General features: G+C 42.3%; 1 long non-coding RNA gene across 1 annotated transcript; it reads right to left on the reverse strand.

The window, feature by feature from the left end:
- Positions 1–16,692: 16,692 nt before the first annotated feature.
- On the reverse strand, positions 16,693–17,596 carry LOC142096970 (uncharacterized). Its single transcript, XR_012678070.1, has 2 exons — positions 17,386–17,596; positions 16,693–17,175 (listed from the first exon to the last, which is right to left on the reverse strand). It is a non-coding gene; the product is annotated as an uncharacterized LOC142096970 (long non-coding RNA).
- Positions 17,597–18,424: the final 828 nt, after the last annotated feature.

The raw sequence follows: 18,424 nt of genomic DNA on the forward strand, positions 1-18,424 counted from the left end.
AAGCATATTGAGGAGGGAGTCCCGGTGAAATAGCTGAAATGGAAGCTTGCTGTACCTTGAGAGGAATGACTTGGGAAAGGCAATGATGGTGACATTCAGGCCCCCAAGACGTGACTTGAGGGGTGCGCCAGTCAATCTGGGGAGAGTGACACTGAAGCCATGGAAGGCCTAGGACAATCGGACTTGTCGTAACAGGAAGAATTAAAAACGATATCTCTTCATGATGCAGAGCACCAATCTGAAGGGTTACTGGAGACGTACTCTGGGTGATGAGACCGTTGATGAGACGTGATCCATCGATAGCCGTCACAGTAATGGGAGTTTTTAAGGTAATCATTGGTAGAGACCATTGATTAACTAACGATTTGGAAATAAAATTTCCTGCTGCTCCGGAATCAATCAATGCCTGTGACTCAAAGGTCTTGGTAGCAAAGGAAATAGTCACATCAAAAGCGCAGACTTTAGATTTCATAGACGATGGAGAGGACTCCAGGGACCCTAACTTCACCTCTCCAGAACTAGTTAGGGCCTGGCATTTCCCGATCTCTTAGGGCAGGAGCTGAGGACATGAGTGGAATCAGCACAATAGATACAGAGTCTATTCTTGACTCTTCGTTTCCTCTCCTCAGAAGATAACTTGGAACGTCCAATCTCCATGGGGATCACAGCGGGTGACACTGGACGAAATTGAGGGTTAGAGCGAAAAGGTGCTTTAGCAGAAGTCGTTTTCTCAGCCTCTCTTTCACGAAATCTCATATCAACACGATGGCATAGAGAGATCAAATCTTCAAGTGACGAAGGAAGCTCTTGGGTAGTCAGTGCATCTTTAATTTTATCGGAAAGCCCCTGCCAGAAGGCGGCAACTAGGGCTTCAGTGTTCCACTGAAGTTCAGAGGCTAAGATCCTAAATTGAATGACGTACTGGCCTACAGTATGAGATCCTTGTCGCAGACGGAGGATGCTGGAAGCAGCGGAGGTCACACGACCTGGTTCATCGAACACACTTCGGAATGTAGAAATGAATTTGGCACTATCTTGTAATATTGGATCGTTCCTCTCCCACAGAGGGGAGGCCCAAGCCAGGGCTTGTCCTGAGAACAAAGAGATAAGATAGGCCACTCTGGAACGATGGGTAGAAAAATTTTGAGGTTGGAGCTCAAAATGGACTGAACATTGGTTAAGGAAACCCCTACAAGTTTTGGGGTCTCCATCGTACTTTGACGGAGTAGGCAGGTGAAGCGTGGAAGCTATAGACACCTGGGATGGCAATGGGGAAACGGAGGAAAGCACAGGAGCTTCAGTAGTAGCTGTCACAGTCTGTCCAGATGTTCCTTGGGAGGTTAATGACTGATAACACTGAAGTAACAGCTGTTGGCGGGCATCCTGTTGCTCCACACGGCTAACCAGATGTTGCAGCATCTCTTTGGCGGTAGGTTCCACATCTGGGTCTGTCATGGCCTGATCTTACTGTCACGGGCACTAGGAGTCTTTACCCAGGGATCACCAGATGGTAGGCTTACCAGAGCAATGTAGATGGTAATAGGGTACTCTGGTAGCTGGGTGATCACGGAACATGAAATGATGACCGATGAGATGCTCAGGAAAGTCTATGACTAGCAACACTGGTAATAATGAGGTAATGATACACAAGGAACTGTATGGACAAGGACACGTGAAGGTAGTCAGTGGTCTGCGATAGCAAGTTGTACCACTGCTATAGTGAGGAGGAATGTCCAACAGAAACAAGGAGGTGATGAGAGTCAGCGGTCTGCGGGTAGCAAGTTGTACCGCTGTCTGAGTGAAGGAATGGAATCCAAGTGGAGGTATCCAGGTAGTCAGTGGTCTGCGGTAGCAAGTTGTACCACTGCTATGTGAGAGGATAATGGAACAGGTGATACCGGAAACAGGGATCAGTGGTCTGACATCAGCAAGTTGTACCACTGCATATATATGTGAGGAGGTGCACGGGGGAAGACTGCAACACAGGATATACACAGGCACCTTATACACGATCCACAGTAATATGCACAATATAGGTATATATATATGTAAATGACTGATCAGGTCTGCAATCTAGAAAGTCTCTTGAAGTAGTCCAGCACAATGATAACACAGTCAATGATGGCAATAGACTCAGCGGATAGCAGACTCCAGAGAGAACCAAACACAGTCCAGCAAGATATGCAATACACAGCACAGTCAATGAGAAGTATGCATACCGTGGTTCAGCAGTAGCAGTCAGATGAGATTGCAGCGGTACCTGAGCGGCTGGAGGCCGACTGGATAGGAAGTCCCTGGATAGGAGAAGCAGCGGTCTAGCAGGTGCAGCGCACAGGTGAGTAGACCGACAGGGACACGAATCCACAGGAGTCAGCAACACGTGGAACTGGACTCATAGGAAACCCAGGAGAATGGAGATGATCCAGCAGAGGGTAGTAGAAGAGATACAAATCCAATGCTGACAGGAGGGTAGAGGCCAGTAGAACACGTGAAGGCGTGGAGAGTGGATCAGCAGGAGATGGACGATAGCGCTGACCACAGCGGCAGGACTCAGCGGCACACGGAGGTAACCAGTAGCAACCACAGGAACCAACAGCGATGGGAAACAGGAGTGCAGCGCAGGGCAGGAGCTGTAGATAACGAAGTGTAGCAGATGGTAATGAAAAGCGGCAGTCTCGAGGAAGACACAGCAAAGATGAGATGAGAGTGTAGTGCACGGAGGCAGCGGATAGTAATCAGCTGGCAGTCACGATGTTGAACACAGGCGAGTTGCAAGCAGGAGACTGTAGTGCACAGAGGCAGCGGATAGTAGTCAGCTGGCAGTCACGATGTTGAACACAGGCGAGTTGCAAGCAGGAGACTGTAGTGCACAGAGGCAGCGGATAGTAGTCAGCTGGCAGTCACGATGTTGAACACAGGCGAGTTGCAAGCAGGAGACTGTAGTGCACGGAGGCAGCGGATAGAAATCAGCAAACAGACTTGATGAGAAGCAGGTGAGTGAGGTAAAGGCTGGAGTGCACGGAGGCAGCGGATAGCAATGAGTAAACAGTCACATAGATATAAAATAACGTTGAAGTGGTGTAGAAGACTGTAGTGCACGGAGGCAGCGGATAGGAATCAGCAAACAGTCATGATGACACAGTTGATGGTAGAAGTGGTATGGAACCACAGTAGTAGAAGTGGTTTGGAAACCACAGGAATCAGCAGCACTGAATACACAAGTAATACAGGAACACCTTCAGAGACTCATGAGGAATGAGACTCCAAGATCAGGCAACGTGGTGTTGACCACAGGTGCTTAATATAGGGAGGTTGCCTGATCTGCCAATTAAGTTAAAGGAACATACACTGAAGGTTTGGAAAGGGCTGCGCATGCGCAGTCCCTCAGGATAGAGGACGTCCACGGTTCCTAATAGTCCGGGAAGAAGCACTCACAGTCCGGTGAGTGACATAGAGCAAAGGAAGGGGTTTTGAATAGGGATGCTGAGGCTTGGTTTTATGAAAACCAAGCCCCCCAGAACTTCTCCAATCCGAGTACCAAGTGGAGCCGGCTTGGTACTTTCCCACGTCCTTGGAACTGAAATTGGTGCAAAACGTCATTGGCGCATCGTCAGATCTCATGAGTTTTGGATTCCATAAGTACCTCCCTCCATGGAGATCCGGTGCCATTTCTCAGACAGACACAGGAGGGGTAGCAGCATTCTTGGCATACTCCAGTGCCATTGCTCACACAGAAACAGGAGAAGTGGCAGTGTTCTTATCAGTCTCCAGTGACATTGCTCTCTGCCATTGCTCATGCAGAAACAGGAGGTGTGGCAGTGTTCTTATCAGTCTCCAGTGCACAGTATTGTGTCTGTAATGTTAATATAATATACATATACATCACAAAAATACACACACACAAACACACACGCTTACACACATACATACAGAGTAAATTGGGCATTTCCAGGCTGGTTTCTAATTCATACAGAAGAACATGTTTTGAATTCGTTAAATGTGGCTCTGTGCCACTGCTCACACAGAAATAGGAGGGTTGGCTGTGTTATGGTCACTCTCCAGTCTGCAGTCATATTGCCGGGTGCCATTGCTAACACAGAAACAGGGGTGGCAATGTTCTTGTCACTCTACAGTCTCCAGTTACATTGCTCAGTGCCATTGCTCACACAGAAACAGAAGGGGTGGCAGTGTTCTTGTAACTCCCCAGTCTCCAGTGACATTGCTCAGTGACAATGCTCACACAGAAACCGGGGTAGCAGTGTCCTTGTCACTTTCCAAACTCTAGTCATGTTGCTCTGTGCCATCAATATGGAGTCCGATCAGTTCACAGTAGAGCAGGAGCACCAAGCAGCAGCTAGCACCAGTCATTATGATACTAATTCCTCTACATGATCTGCTAAAGCCTACGCTCAAGTGCATAGTGGTTTTAAGTCAGGGAAACAGAAATACAAAAAAAAGCTTTTACCTTAGTAAAGAAATAAACACCTCTAATCAAGGGAAGGTTAACTGTAGAAAAACATAAAATTGCCAACATGCCATTCTACACACAGTGGCAAGGAAAGAATCAGGCCTTCACTTTTCTGTATGAGTGCTAGTTCTGCAACTGTTAGTGAGGCATCTTCTTCTAAGGTCTGTCATGACGATGCAAGACCTTGTCATTCTGAGTCAAAAAGAGGTGCCCAAAAACTTTAATGTGTAAAAGCTGAGCTGGAAAAAAAACAGTAAGTCAGTAGAAGAAACTATATGTTCAGAAATGACACAAATCCCTGATGAGAGTCTATCAACAAGTGCCTAAGCATTACCTTTCTGATACTGCACTCATAAAGAAGCCTCTTTTCACCATTTCTACAAATGTGTGGATGAGCAGCCCAAGAGTAGCTGGTGATACACATATTGGGCCCGATTCATCAAGGAACGCAAACGCATACGCATCTGCTAATTTGTTCTGCGCACGCGCGAAACGAGACTTGAGATGCGCAAAACACCATATACGCTGCACATTCACAGCAGATACAGCACTCAAAGTCAAAGCAAATATATTTGAGATGGAGGCTGACCACTTGAGAACAAAGGAGTGGGAATGGGCGGAGAGTAGGCGCGGACTGGGCGGAGAGTAGGCGCGGACTGGGCGGAGATGAGATATCATTTTAGTAAGGTAGGCGTTATGCTTTTTTACTTGAGAACAGTAGGCGTACCCTCTGTGCAGTTAAGTGAAACTGACGTCACTCCTATCTCAAATCTTTCACAAAAGTTAAGGAAGGCCAGGGTCATGTTTAAATCCAAAACACCTAGCGCAAACAACTGTTAAAAGCCTTTAGAAGCATACTCTGCGTATGAAAAAATATGCTAAACAAACACACATATCAATATTTGGTATTTTAATCAGAAATGTAAAAATAAATTATATATATATATATATATATATATATATATATATACAATGTTCCATTACGGTGATTGTGTTGTAAAAAATCCTCTTGCCTTTACACACACCTTTCTACTAACTGCCACTGCCAGGTCTAACATGTATAATCATATTTAGGCCCTTAGGGTTATAATTGGAACTGCCGGAATGTCGGATCGCCTGATGTCATTAGCTTCATATAGCGTACTATGCTGCTTGCTGGCTCTTCAGTAAAGATGGCTGGCTTTTATAGGCCTCTACACTGCAGTTTGGTATGCTAGGCAGATATATTTTCTATTATCACTCCCTATCCATTCCGGCTGCCAAAATGGAGTGCACACTCCATTCCCCATTCATGACAGTTTCCAGAATGGAGTGCACACTCCATTCCCCATTCATGACAGTTTCCAGAATGGAGTGCACACTCCATTCCCCATTCATGACAGTTTCCAGAATGGAGTGCACACCCCATTCCCCATTCATGACAGTTTCCAGAATAGAGTGCACACTCCATTCCCCATTCATTGCAGTTGCACTAACATTAAACGTTGGCATAAATATTGTTGTTAATTCTCTTTACAATCACCACAACCACCATTCGAATTACTGTCAATGTGAAATGGATAATGTGACACTTGTTGATGGTGCTTTTGCATGCAAAACTACTAAGAATCGTAAGAAAAATTATTACATTTTTGCTAATTACACACATGATATATGCACCTTTAACCAGAGCGTATTATGGCCCCAGGAACACTTTTAACATCAACAGAAATATGGCAAGCATATTAATGATCCCTCAGAGACAAGAGCATTGGTGAGGACTTGAACTCACACATGCAGGTTTGCAAGGTAGAATAGCTAGCTGGCTGCTACGCCAATGTACAAGTGATGAAAACAACATGTCAAGAAAAGGTAATAGAACTAAAAGCTGACCACCTACTTCAATCATAAGTTGTTTTTCATAAAACTTTGTTAAAAAGGCCAATACTTAGAAATATTAAACGCATACAGATTCGGTACATACAGAGTGAAAATGTCTGCATATTAAAATGTAGCCATGTATATTAATACAAACCCAAAGTATAATAATATTGCTAGCACTTCCAATTATTCCTTTTTCTCTAAGGTTATTTTGGACACTTAGTTTTTTTCACTTTTGCCAGTAGAGATTTCCTATATCTTTGCAATCAAGTAATTTGGACCAACTGCTTTTCTCTGTTGTAGCTGACCACACTGTTCAACATGCCATATTACACAACAAAACATACTAAAGCACTCTTAGATAAATGACAGAGTGTAATACATAAACTGAAACATACAAAGTTAAGCCACGTACAGGTATCATTCGGGGTTCAAACACTTTACCTTGTCATTGGCAGCTTGTTTGTTTAGCCACTAAGGTATACTTCAGATGGAAACACCGGCACCAAACTGCACATGAACTATTTGCACACAAAAATGTCCTTCAACATAATTAATTGAACACTTGAACACACATTCTTAGTAACAGACAGAAAGGATCATGTTTGGTGATTTCAAAATCAAGAAAGCAATGTGTAGTCTAATGAATATCAGATATTTATACTATAAGAACTAAACACAAGCTTGTTTTAATCAGTATAAAATAAAAGAGAGTTACTCATAACCACCATTGCATAGACCCAGCATCAGATTTCGTCAGCTGATACCTGGCATATACATCTGGATATACTTAGCTCATTACAATCACCTATAAAATACACCCTCATGCACACTAAAAGTTTGTTAGAAATCAATAGATGGTACTGTGTTTTGCTGCTGGTGGTTTCCTTAATTGCATTTTATTTGTATTGAGTGTTATTTAAAGTTACTGTGTTATAGGCCCTTTAAATGTTTTCAAGATGTTTGATGTTACACAATAACAGTGCATTTTGTATTGCAGGTTTAATGAGCATTTTAATGTGTCTTATTTGACTATTGAATTGTAACCTTTTTTTAGGGGTGTGGTGTTGTGAAGCTTTTCAATTTTATACCTATTTAAACTCTTATGTGGTATAGCAAAATTTCCATGTTTATTCAACAGATCACCATCCCTCACGAAAATGTGGAGCCTGGACACCTAACCTTCAACATTGATTTGCAAGGTAAAAAAACAATCAAATATGGTTTGTCACACTTGGGGTACTATCTGTTAGTCCACACAAACTATTGTATTGGGATTTATGTTAATTGATTTTTCTTTTTAAGAAACAAATACAAATCTTGGGACCAGATACTTGGGAAGGAATCAAAAGTGTACCTTTGATTTCTGCTAAATCGAAATGCTGCTGGAAGGCCTGTGTCTGGAATTATGGAGCTTATCAGATGTGAATTTTATAGGCAGAACAATTTGAACAATAATGTTGATGATTGTAGTGTTTCTAGCAAAACTAAAGGCTTTCCTTTGTGTACTAACAGGCCTTAGCTGGGACATGTCTGGCTCACCTGAAAATAATAATTAATCAAGGTGGATTGCAAATGTCCATTGCATCCAGAAGGCAACTGACATGGACTTGTAGGCTTTTTCAGCTTGTAAGTATATATTTATGGTCCTATTATGTCATTTGTGGACTTGTGTTACAGTTAAGATAACATATTGTAGATTTTAATGCTTGAAAGTACAGGTGTGTACAACGAACTCAGGCAATGAATTTGTTACTTTAAATTGGTCCAAGGTTGTTTGCTTTCTATCTGATATTTGAAACATAGAAGACAGGCATTTTGGGTTCCTGCATGAGCTGCCTTGCTACACTTCTAAGCAATGCTTAGAAAGGAGTTGTTTTAATAGCTTTCAGTTGCTTACTGTAAATGTATTATCCCCAATTATTATGTAGAATGTTTTGGAGATACTCATTCATTTGTAACTCTCTGCTGCTTTGGACACTGATTAACACCCTATACATCCTTCACTACATTGTCCATCTAGACACAGGTCTCTTCTGGGTCACTTGCTACCTAGATAACTGCTCCTGTACTATAGGCACCTGTTGCAAAATCTCCCTTCCAATATCACTCTCTATTGAGGTTTGGCAAGAAATAATTTTGTGTACAAATGATGTAGATTAATATGGAACACCAGCTGTCGCAATGTTTGGGAGGATGTGCCCAGGGCCCAATCAAGGGTACCGGCCGCCCTAGGCTATTACCGCCGCAGCGCCATTTGGTGCTGTGGCTTGTGCACAATAGGCAATTTACACATTTTGTAACTTTATTTTGTGGTGGGACTTTCAAGGCACAAATGATCCAAAACACACAGCTAAATCAAGCTATAGGAAAAACTCACAAGGCAGTATTACAGAGAGTAATATGTTGAACCTTACAAGACACTTTCCAGGTTACATTACAGGGGACACCTTCATGTGCACCAAGGCATATACTAAGTACATTCTTTAATGTTGTATGTGAGCTAATCTTGCTGAAGCAATGTTTTGTTTTTACATTCAACAGGCCAAGCTGGTGTGCCTTTTGGAGTTCAGCAGTTCGTGTGTTACTACACGTTGAAGTATTTCTCCAATGCTGCTTATGTTTCTTGACTTTGCCCAGATTGTGTACTCTTGATGCAAGTAACTTGGGCACACAGACCACTGTCTTATTTGCTATGTATTCTGCTGCAACTATAGAATCATGTTTTTTAACAATAAATGTGACCATGCATGAGTGTCATCGAGCACTCTCAATCAAGTATCTGTTGACTACTACACTGCTGTGCTTTGTATTGTCATACACAAGGATCCATACATAGTCTTTGGGGCATGTTTAGGCACATGTCTACTTGTTCAATATATTGATGGCATGTTTGGTTTTTGGGGCATTAGTCACATAATGGCCCTCCCCTGAATCTACACTATATGTAGTGGTTTTAACCTTTTAATATTAGAGATTTGTGTATTTAGTATACTCTCTTTGGGTGTTGCATGTTTTAGAATGTGGTATTGTGCCCGTTCAACATGGTCTGTGCACTTATAGAGATGACCAAAACACCTGTCAGTGTTTATTAAATGTTGATGCCATTGGCTGCCACACTTCCTAGACTAGGACCTATTGAAAGTAACAGGGCCAAAAAAACACTTGCAACTCAGTTTTGTTTGGAATTGTGGCCACAGACAAATGCTACACATAAAGTCCACTTATTCAAGGCAAAGGTCTTTGTGTCAGATGCAAGTTCTGCATATGTTGGTGTTGGTCTCCACATAATTTTGTATTTCCCTTTTGGACAGCACTGTTGGGTGTTACACTTAAGCTATATTGTGTATTGGTGCAGTCATGCAATGTTCCTTTGAACACAAAGCATATCACATGACCTCACATGATGTCACAAATGGGTTTTTTTTCCATAGAGATGTGAAATTTCTCAGTGGCCTAGTGGTCAGCACTTTGCTCTCACAGAACTGGGGTCAGGAGTTCAAGTCCCTGATTATTGTTTCATATGTGTAGAGTTTGCCGCCTTGCTCCATATTTGCATGTGTTGTCTACCACACTTCCCAAACATACTACTGGCCCGGGAATTTGGTTTTTGGAGAAATTGCTAGTAGTATGTTTTTTAATGTTGGTGAATTTAAGTCTGCAAACTCCCATGGGGCTGGTAATGATGTCAATTTGTTCTCTCTTTACAGGACCACTGAATTAGTGGATGGATCTCGAAATCTTTGAATGTTGAGTTTACTTTGGAAATCACCCTTTGTAGGGACTACCTCACAGTCTAAAATAGTCTAAATAGGCAGTTAAATAATGATTGATTAGCTAAATCTAGTACACTCTTTAATCTGGTTGCATCTTATGGGAGCTTTTAAAAATTTGTCTAAACACGAAGGTGTTTGGAATTTGAAACCTGCATTTTAAATCTTTGCCCAATAATGACAACACATCTGCCACTACAAAATGTTTTTAAGGTTAGACCAGCAAGTTACAGCACTCGGGTCAAGAGTTAGAATGGCTGATTCCAAAAACCACCCTTAATGTTCATCATTTTCACACTAAAACATTTAGGTCAGTAAATTGTCAGCAGACAAATGTAGGAGAGAGGAGGCAAACCATTTTGGGTGCACTGGAAGGGGCATGACCTTTATAGCGTGCTTGCACATTGTTATGTAGGCCATGTCAGGTGATTAGGGTGAACATATTTACAAACCTATAGCAAATATATATGTACACATGTTTTTGGCGAATAATAGAGAACTCACATCTTCTAATCTCCTGGCGGAGTTCATCAAGGAGCCTGGGCTGACGGCGCTGGAGATCGCTCCAGCGCCTCTGGAGCTGGACGATGGTCCTGCGTGTCTGATAGTGCAGGCGGAGGTGTCTGCAGACCCTCTGGTAAGCCCGCAGCTTTAGTTTGTTAGATACATATCCCCCCGACGGCACGTTATCCATAACCTCAGTGAGCACTCTCAGCTCGCGTCTTGAAAATATAGCTGCCCTCATGTTTTTTCGCGAAAGCTATCAAAATGGAAGTATTCTGCGCTGTGATTGGTTCTATCTGCACGTATGGGCGTGCTCACGTCACACACGGATCTTTCAGACATCTGTGTGTAATGGTTGCCTCTCCCACCAAAAACATGGCGCCCGTTGCGGATGAGACGAGTACTCTATGCTTTGCAGTGAGGAAATGTTAATGTACACCTGGCTTCTCAATTAAATCAGTTCTTTCATCCCACATGTCCTTTTTCTTCTCTCCTGCAAATTAGCAATTTCACTGAGCAGGCTCTGGCATACTGTAAACAGGACAGTTATTTGGCCAAGAGATTTGACCCAACAGGTTTCAATATTGTTAATGCCAAATGGGCCTACCTGGAAATGCATGTTATTGATGTGTTTTATTGAGAATACACATACAATTACACATTAGGCATAAGTGACCAATAGGAAGTCTCATACTAACAAAAACAAACATACAGTGTATCTAACCAATTGTAAGCATCAAATCCAACCCCAGTGTGGAACTGAGCTCAGAGATACTATGGGAATGTGTACCAACAGAATTTATTAATAGTGTTAGTGTGAGCAAGAGCCATCTTGCAAGGCAGGGGCCACATGAACAGATGGGCCCATTAGGCTTGTCAACTTGTCAGTATATGAATGTATTTTTTTTAAACTTGTAATCTAAAACTAATTAATGTAACTTCCTGTGAGTGGTTGTGTAGATAGTGGGCCACTGTAGTGCTTTGCCTTGGGGCTGTTAAGACCACCCTGTCCACGCCCCTCTTCCCGGGTCACACCAGAATGTAGAACATCTATCCAAATGCAACACCAAAGCCTTCTCAACGTCTATTGTGCGGCCAAATGCATTTGTACCTAGAGGCCTAACATTTGAAAGTAATGTAACAGTACACATCTCTAGTAAATCCTGTCTGGTTAACAAAATAGGTATACATGTATGTAATGTTTTTTTTCTAATTTTGTACAGTACAAATGGAGGAAGATGACAGTTGGACCCCCCCCCCACCCACCAACATTGTCTCAGATCAGGGACAACATTGCAGGATATTGGTCACTTATGCCTAATGGGTAATTGTATGTGTATTCTCAATAAAACACATCAATAACATGCATTTCCAGGTAGGCCCATTTGGCGTTAACAATCTTATAACATTAACTCCATACACATAAGGCAATGGTCAGGAACCCAACTCATGACACCAGCACAGGGAGTCAGAGGTGCTAAATAATAAGCCACCATGCTGAACCGGTGCTGGCTATAGTATTTTGCAAGACAAGAAGATGGTGAAATCACATCCAAGCACAAGCAGTAGCTGAAGAAAAAAAAAATTCTATTTGCTAATTCCATGTCAGCCAAAGAAACATATGCCCTCCACCACCAATCCACCCCTCCAAGAGGTAGGCCATCCGTAGTACTAGCAGACACATAAATAATGTGCCCTGGGGGCAAGCTTCATTTCCAAAGGTATATGTCAAATGCCATAGCTCATTAACTAGTTCCCCAAATCATGTGCCATTGTAGTGATAGAACACGGTTAGCTTCAAGTGTCAAAGCAAAGCCAGTCACACATTCAAGAGAACCTCAAAACTGTACACAGATGAGGCCATGTTTGTGATTTGAACTCATGACCTCAGTGGTGTAAGGCAGAAGTGCAAGTGATGCAAAGGTCCATGGTACTGGAGTGTGGTGAGTGTTCAGTTTGGATAAAGCTGAGTACATCACATAACGTGTACGCCGTGGATCCAGATGAAAGTCAGTCTGCAGCCAATGTTGCATTTAACTCTAAGGAGGCTGACCCCTACAACTCTCCCCCCCCTCTTAGTCCATTTGTAGTAATAAATGTCAGCATGCACATAATAATCTGCATGTGAAGTAGGAGGCCTGAGGCTTTTCTAAAGTTAACCACAAAAAATACTTTTCTTACAATGAAAGAGACATATGAGGGCATTTTATAGAATGTGATTGAGCGTGTCTAACAAATCCAACTAAAACCATTGTGTAAGGTTCCTACGTTTTTTGTTAGCATAATGATTCCAGTCCACACAATAGTTGTGTGTATGCTTGGTATTTGAACTCATGGCTGCTCTGTTGTGAGTCCAAAGTACTAACCAGTGAGCTACCTATGAGATGGGTATTTTGTGAGTAATTTGTGTGAATAATGAGGAGTAGTATTAAGTGTGAGTTGCCTGTGTAGCACGCATACTGTATTGTTGGAGTTGTGTGTGTTTTTTCATATCTGAGGTTGGGCTAGTGGGTAGCTGTCCCACATTGCATACAGTTATTCATGAGTTCTAATCCAGACAGAAACAGAAACCCTTACTCTGTGTGGAGGTTGTATACACTTTTGTGTGTATCCTTTATGGAAGAGTATGCTATGCATTTTTCTGAAAAGGCAAGATTGTGGTGTTATATTCATTATTCATTTGCTTTTAATGTAGCCATGTCCATGCATTTTGCATACTATACGGCGACTTGAAAGCCTAAACACAAGAAAGATCTTGAGCAATGTGTTTGTTAAAAGTGTGTTTTACGCTAATTAGTAGCAAAGGAAAAACACTGTTCAGAGTGTTCCACATCATTGTTATTTGGCACTGATTAATGAGTAAAGAGCTATCTCGTAAAAATAAGCCCCAGGCATTTGAGTTGTGTTGTGTGTAAACAAACTGTTGGTCCCTCCCACAGTGGGCGTTAAGTATATATTGCTTAGCTTGCTGTCAATCAGTTGAGAGCCGTTGCTTGTGCTTGTACCATGTTTAAAGATCCGCAGGTGGGTGTGTTTTATAATGTTTGCACTGCTTATTTCCGTCCCTTGAGTGTAGTGGACCACAAGAGGGTGTGTTTTTGCTGTTTGAGGTACTTATTTCACTCGCATACCTGTTTGCGTCACTCAAAGTATGCAACGCAGATGCGTGTGCGTTTGCGTTCCTTGATGAATCGGGCCCATTGAGATTGCCAGTTTGGATTTGCAACAGGATGAGGAGTATTTTTGTGTATCTTACAACGGTGCTAATGAGAATGTTAATGCAATGATGTTGTTTGTGTAAGTCCTGCACCAGTGAAAGCAGTTTTAGTCAGTGATAAGAAAAAGGCCATTGCCATGCCTGGGCATAAGACCAAAAAATCCACCTCTTATGAGTGGAATTTTTTTTACCCATATCCTGACAACGGTTGTCTAACCATTTGTAGCATTTGTAAAGCCACAGTCACCTCATAAATGAGGATCCTTAACCATCTAGGAATCTCATCCATGTTACGCCATTTGAAGAGAGTTCATGGAAAAGTTTTGGGAAAATCAGAAACTTATGCTAAAAAAATAACAAGCAGCAGCTTGCTCTCTTGCCTCAGCTAGAGCCCAGCACCTGCAATCTACACTGACAACACCTTCCTCATCAGTATCCTCACTAGTGATCAGAGTTAGTTCTGCATCCAAGTTGCTAAGGCTAGATGACTCCTCCCCTATCCAGGATTCCTCTGAAAAATTCTTGAGTTTTAGGCCTGCTGCTGGGGTTGGATCTTCATCCCAGAAGCAGACCAAAAAGAAGTCTACTAGTAGTTTACAACAATTGACTGTTAAACAATCCTTTGCAAGAGGAAGCAAGTATGACAGCTGTCACCCAGTCGCACAGCGGAACACAGGCGCCATGGTGACTATGATAGTATTAGATCTGTATTTAATATCCACAATTAATGCAGCTGTTTTTAGACAGTTAATTGAGGTATTGTGTTCCCGTTACCAAATTCCATCTTGACATCATTTTGCTAGACAAGCAATTCCTCACCTCTTCAAGAAAGTTACAAAAAATTTAATTATTTGGCTACAAAATGCCATTCTACCTATTGTACACTTAATCACAGATATGTTGACAAGTGGCACTGGGCAAACTAAAGATTATATGACTGTGACAGCCCACTGGATTGGTGAATCACCTTCAGCATCAGGAACAGCAGCAGCACAGAAAACAAGCTGATTGGCTGTCTGCCTGTCTCTGGAGGATGATGTCATCGGTGGGAGCCCGTGGAAGATTCGAGAAGGAGTTTAGGAGAAATGGTGGATGGTGGAGTGCAGATCAAGCTGAAGCAGAATCGGAGTTTGTTGGAGAAAATTGCTTTTATTTCACTGAAAAAGTGTGTATTAACAGCAATTATGACACACTGGATGGAGGAAGAGGTGCATGAGCTGCTGAATGTCAGAGGGGAGGAAGAAATTCGAAGGCAAGTGACTGGGACTGTGAAGGATGCCACAGTGTACTACAACATCGCCAAAATACTCACACAACATGGCATAAAGAGGACACAGCAACAAGTCCTGAACAAATTGAAGTCCCTAAGGAAGCAGTACACTAAAGTCCATGACCACAACAGGCGCAAAAGTGGCGCTGCAAGAATGGACTGGCCCTTTTATGACCAGTGCAATATGGTCTTTGGACATTCTCCTCTGACAAATCCAATTGCACTGTCATCTTCTAGCAATGTGGATGCGGCTATACCAATACCACCAGAGAGCACACATACAAGCGAGACCGCAACGGTAATAATAGAAGATTCTATAGAAGACACCCCAGAACTGGAGTTCTCTGCTACAACAGATGACACCAACATTTCTTGGGACGAACTGAACGATTCACAGCCATTTCCTGCTGCGCAAGTCGTTACAGATACTTCGCAAGAAACGCAGCCAGAACCAGTGCCGGTGTCAGAGTCTACGCCAGGTCCCAGTTTACGCTCCAACAGTAAGTATCTTTAATAATCTCACATAATAACCAACTATATATACATACCAATATATCTACATAATTGGCAAAAAAAAAAAAAATGTTTGAACATAACTGGCAAAAAAAGAGAAGTATATCAACATAAATGCAAACCAAATACCAATATATCTACATAACTTAAAAAAGAGAACTATATCAACAAAAAGCCCAAAAGACAAATATAATACACTCCAAAGTATTAACATTAACACGCATATGTTGCAGTGCAAAACTACTGGGCAAGAGGGAGGAGGCCTCAAGCACATATCAGCTTCCAACACTGCTTTTTTGTTCTGCCACATTATATATTCTAATGTATGTTTTACTGTGTTTTTTTCTACGTACAGTTTACAACGTTCCTAAAAAATGCAAAAGACCCAACAAAATGGAGCAAGCAACTAAAACAATGACAACTGTCATGATGGATCAACTGCGGGAGATGGACAGCACCATGAGGAAACACGAGAATACACAACTGCAGCGTTTCATGGACAATGAGCGGGATCTCCAGGACTCTTTCCTCATGCAAATCATGAACATGCAGGAACGCGTGTTACGCGAAAATTGTGACTGTATGATGGGATTCATGGACAGACTCCTCTCACGGGTGCAGGCACCTCCTCCAACTCCTTACTATTATGACGGACATTATCCTATGTACCAGCGGGGGCAACCCATGTTAGGCAACAATAACCCTCCAAACCCGGTACAGAATACACAACATGCTCAACCTATGGGTAACCCCAACATAGAATACCCACCTGGTAACCAAACCACTCCACAACCAGAAATGCCACAATATCGGCAATTGTAATAATCATGTTTTATGGACAAATGTTTAACAGTTAATTGTTATCATGTATGTTACTTGTGATCTGAAATTACGCCGTTAGCTTCACATATTACGTGAAAAGCAAATTTGCACTTACTGTTTGGGCACATTTGTGTCTTCTGTTTACTACTTGTGTATATATATATCTTTTTTTTTCTACATGCAAGTAAGCACTTTTGTATTGTGTCATTTTATATTTTTGTGAAGAGACATATGAGGAAATATGTACAAAACAAAATACAATATGTGAAATAAACATTTTTTTTTTACTTTTACATTTGTGTGGTACATTCAAACAAGTGAGGTCAAATTGGCAGTGAGGGTGGTCCTAATAAGTTCAGCAGAGGTATTGGTGCGCTCTCCTTCAAAAGTACTGGAGTCCACTGACAGCACTGGCATTTCAGATTCCTGCACATTCCACTCAGGTAGAAATTGCTCTTTTTGTATTTCACAAATGTTATGTAAAATACAGCAAGCAGCAACCACATGGGGCACAAGCTTGGTGTCAATGTCATTGCGCTTCAATAGACAGCGCCAACGTCCTTTCAAGCACCCAAAAAGCATTTTCCACCACCATCCGAGCCGAGCTGAGGGTATGTGTAAACCGGATCTGTTCCTGAGACAGGTGATGTTGCTGAGTGAACCCCTTCATCAGCCAGCGCCTCAAAGGGTAAGCAGCATCCCCAATGATGTGTACCGGTATCTCCACACCATCAACAAACGTAGATTTCTGTAAATAAAAACATGCAGTTTCATGTCACCATGTTAAAAATATTGGTCACATAACACAGTACACTTGGTACTATATGGTAAAAATGCATTTTGCAAGTGGTACATCTATATATAAAAAGGGGCAGTAAATACATACAATATTGATAGCAAACAATAGTATATAAGCTTCAATTACAAAAACATCATACAACATTACACCTATATTTACCTCTCTAGGGAACAGCCAGCCATCTTGTCTTTCCTCAGCAATTTGGTAAAGGTCTGAATTTGCTAGAACTCTGGCGTCATGGGAACGTCCAGGCCAGCCGATGAAAACATCTGTGAAACTGACATAAAAAAATACATATAGCAATGTTTTACAATACGCATTACACATGGCACAGTCACATAAAAAAACCCATAAAAAATGCTTACCAATAGTTGTGGTCAACCACAGCATGCAGAATGATGGAATGCCAGCCTTTGCGGTTGTAGTAATCCGCATGGTTGTCTGTGGTGGCAATGATGGGGATGTGTGTCCCGTCTATGGCTCCAGCACACTGTGGAAACCCACGCTTCAGGAATCCTGCAATTGTATCATCCAGGCGCTGACCTTGCGGTAAGGAGATAAAGCGATGATACAGGGCTTCCAGCAATGCCGTGGTGACTTCATGCACTAGAGTGCACACCGTGGATATCCCCACTCCAAACAAGCAGGAGATTGTCCGGTATTCTCCAGGGGTAGCATACCACCACAACACAATAGAAAGGCGCCTACATGGTGGAATAGGTTTCCCAAAGTTAGTGGCCTTCCTGGAAAGTGCTGGGGTAATAAGGTCCAGCACATAGTTAAATGTCCCACGTGACATTCTGAAGTGTTACATCCACTGCTGTTCCTCAAACGCTTCCACAGTAGACCAGAAAGCTTCTCCATGGCTACGCTCTCTGGCACGCATGGTTCGGTTACTGGCAGCACTGAATCTCAAAATTGAGGCAATGCTGGCCTTGAGAAAAGCTCTCCTCCTGTGCATATACAGAAACCGAGTTTTCTTCTGTTGTGCCATAAACTTCGCCTTCCTCCTCCTGAACTGGGACTGTGCAAGAGTGCACAGTGTCAGCAGCTGCAGCAAACTCTCATTTGCTGCATAAAACAGCAAAAACACACTAGTAAACATGAACTCTGGGCTACACAAAAGTGAGTCGTCGGCCATGATGAAAAGTAATGTGGTAAACAATCACCACCCACTTTTGCATCATCTTTATGCGTC

This window comes from Mixophyes fleayi, chromosome 7, assembly GCF_038048845.1.
Source record: "Mixophyes fleayi isolate aMixFle1 chromosome 7, aMixFle1.hap1, whole genome shotgun sequence".
In the NCBI taxonomy this organism is placed as follows: domain Eukaryota; kingdom Metazoa; phylum Chordata; class Amphibia; order Anura; family Limnodynastidae; genus Mixophyes; species Mixophyes fleayi.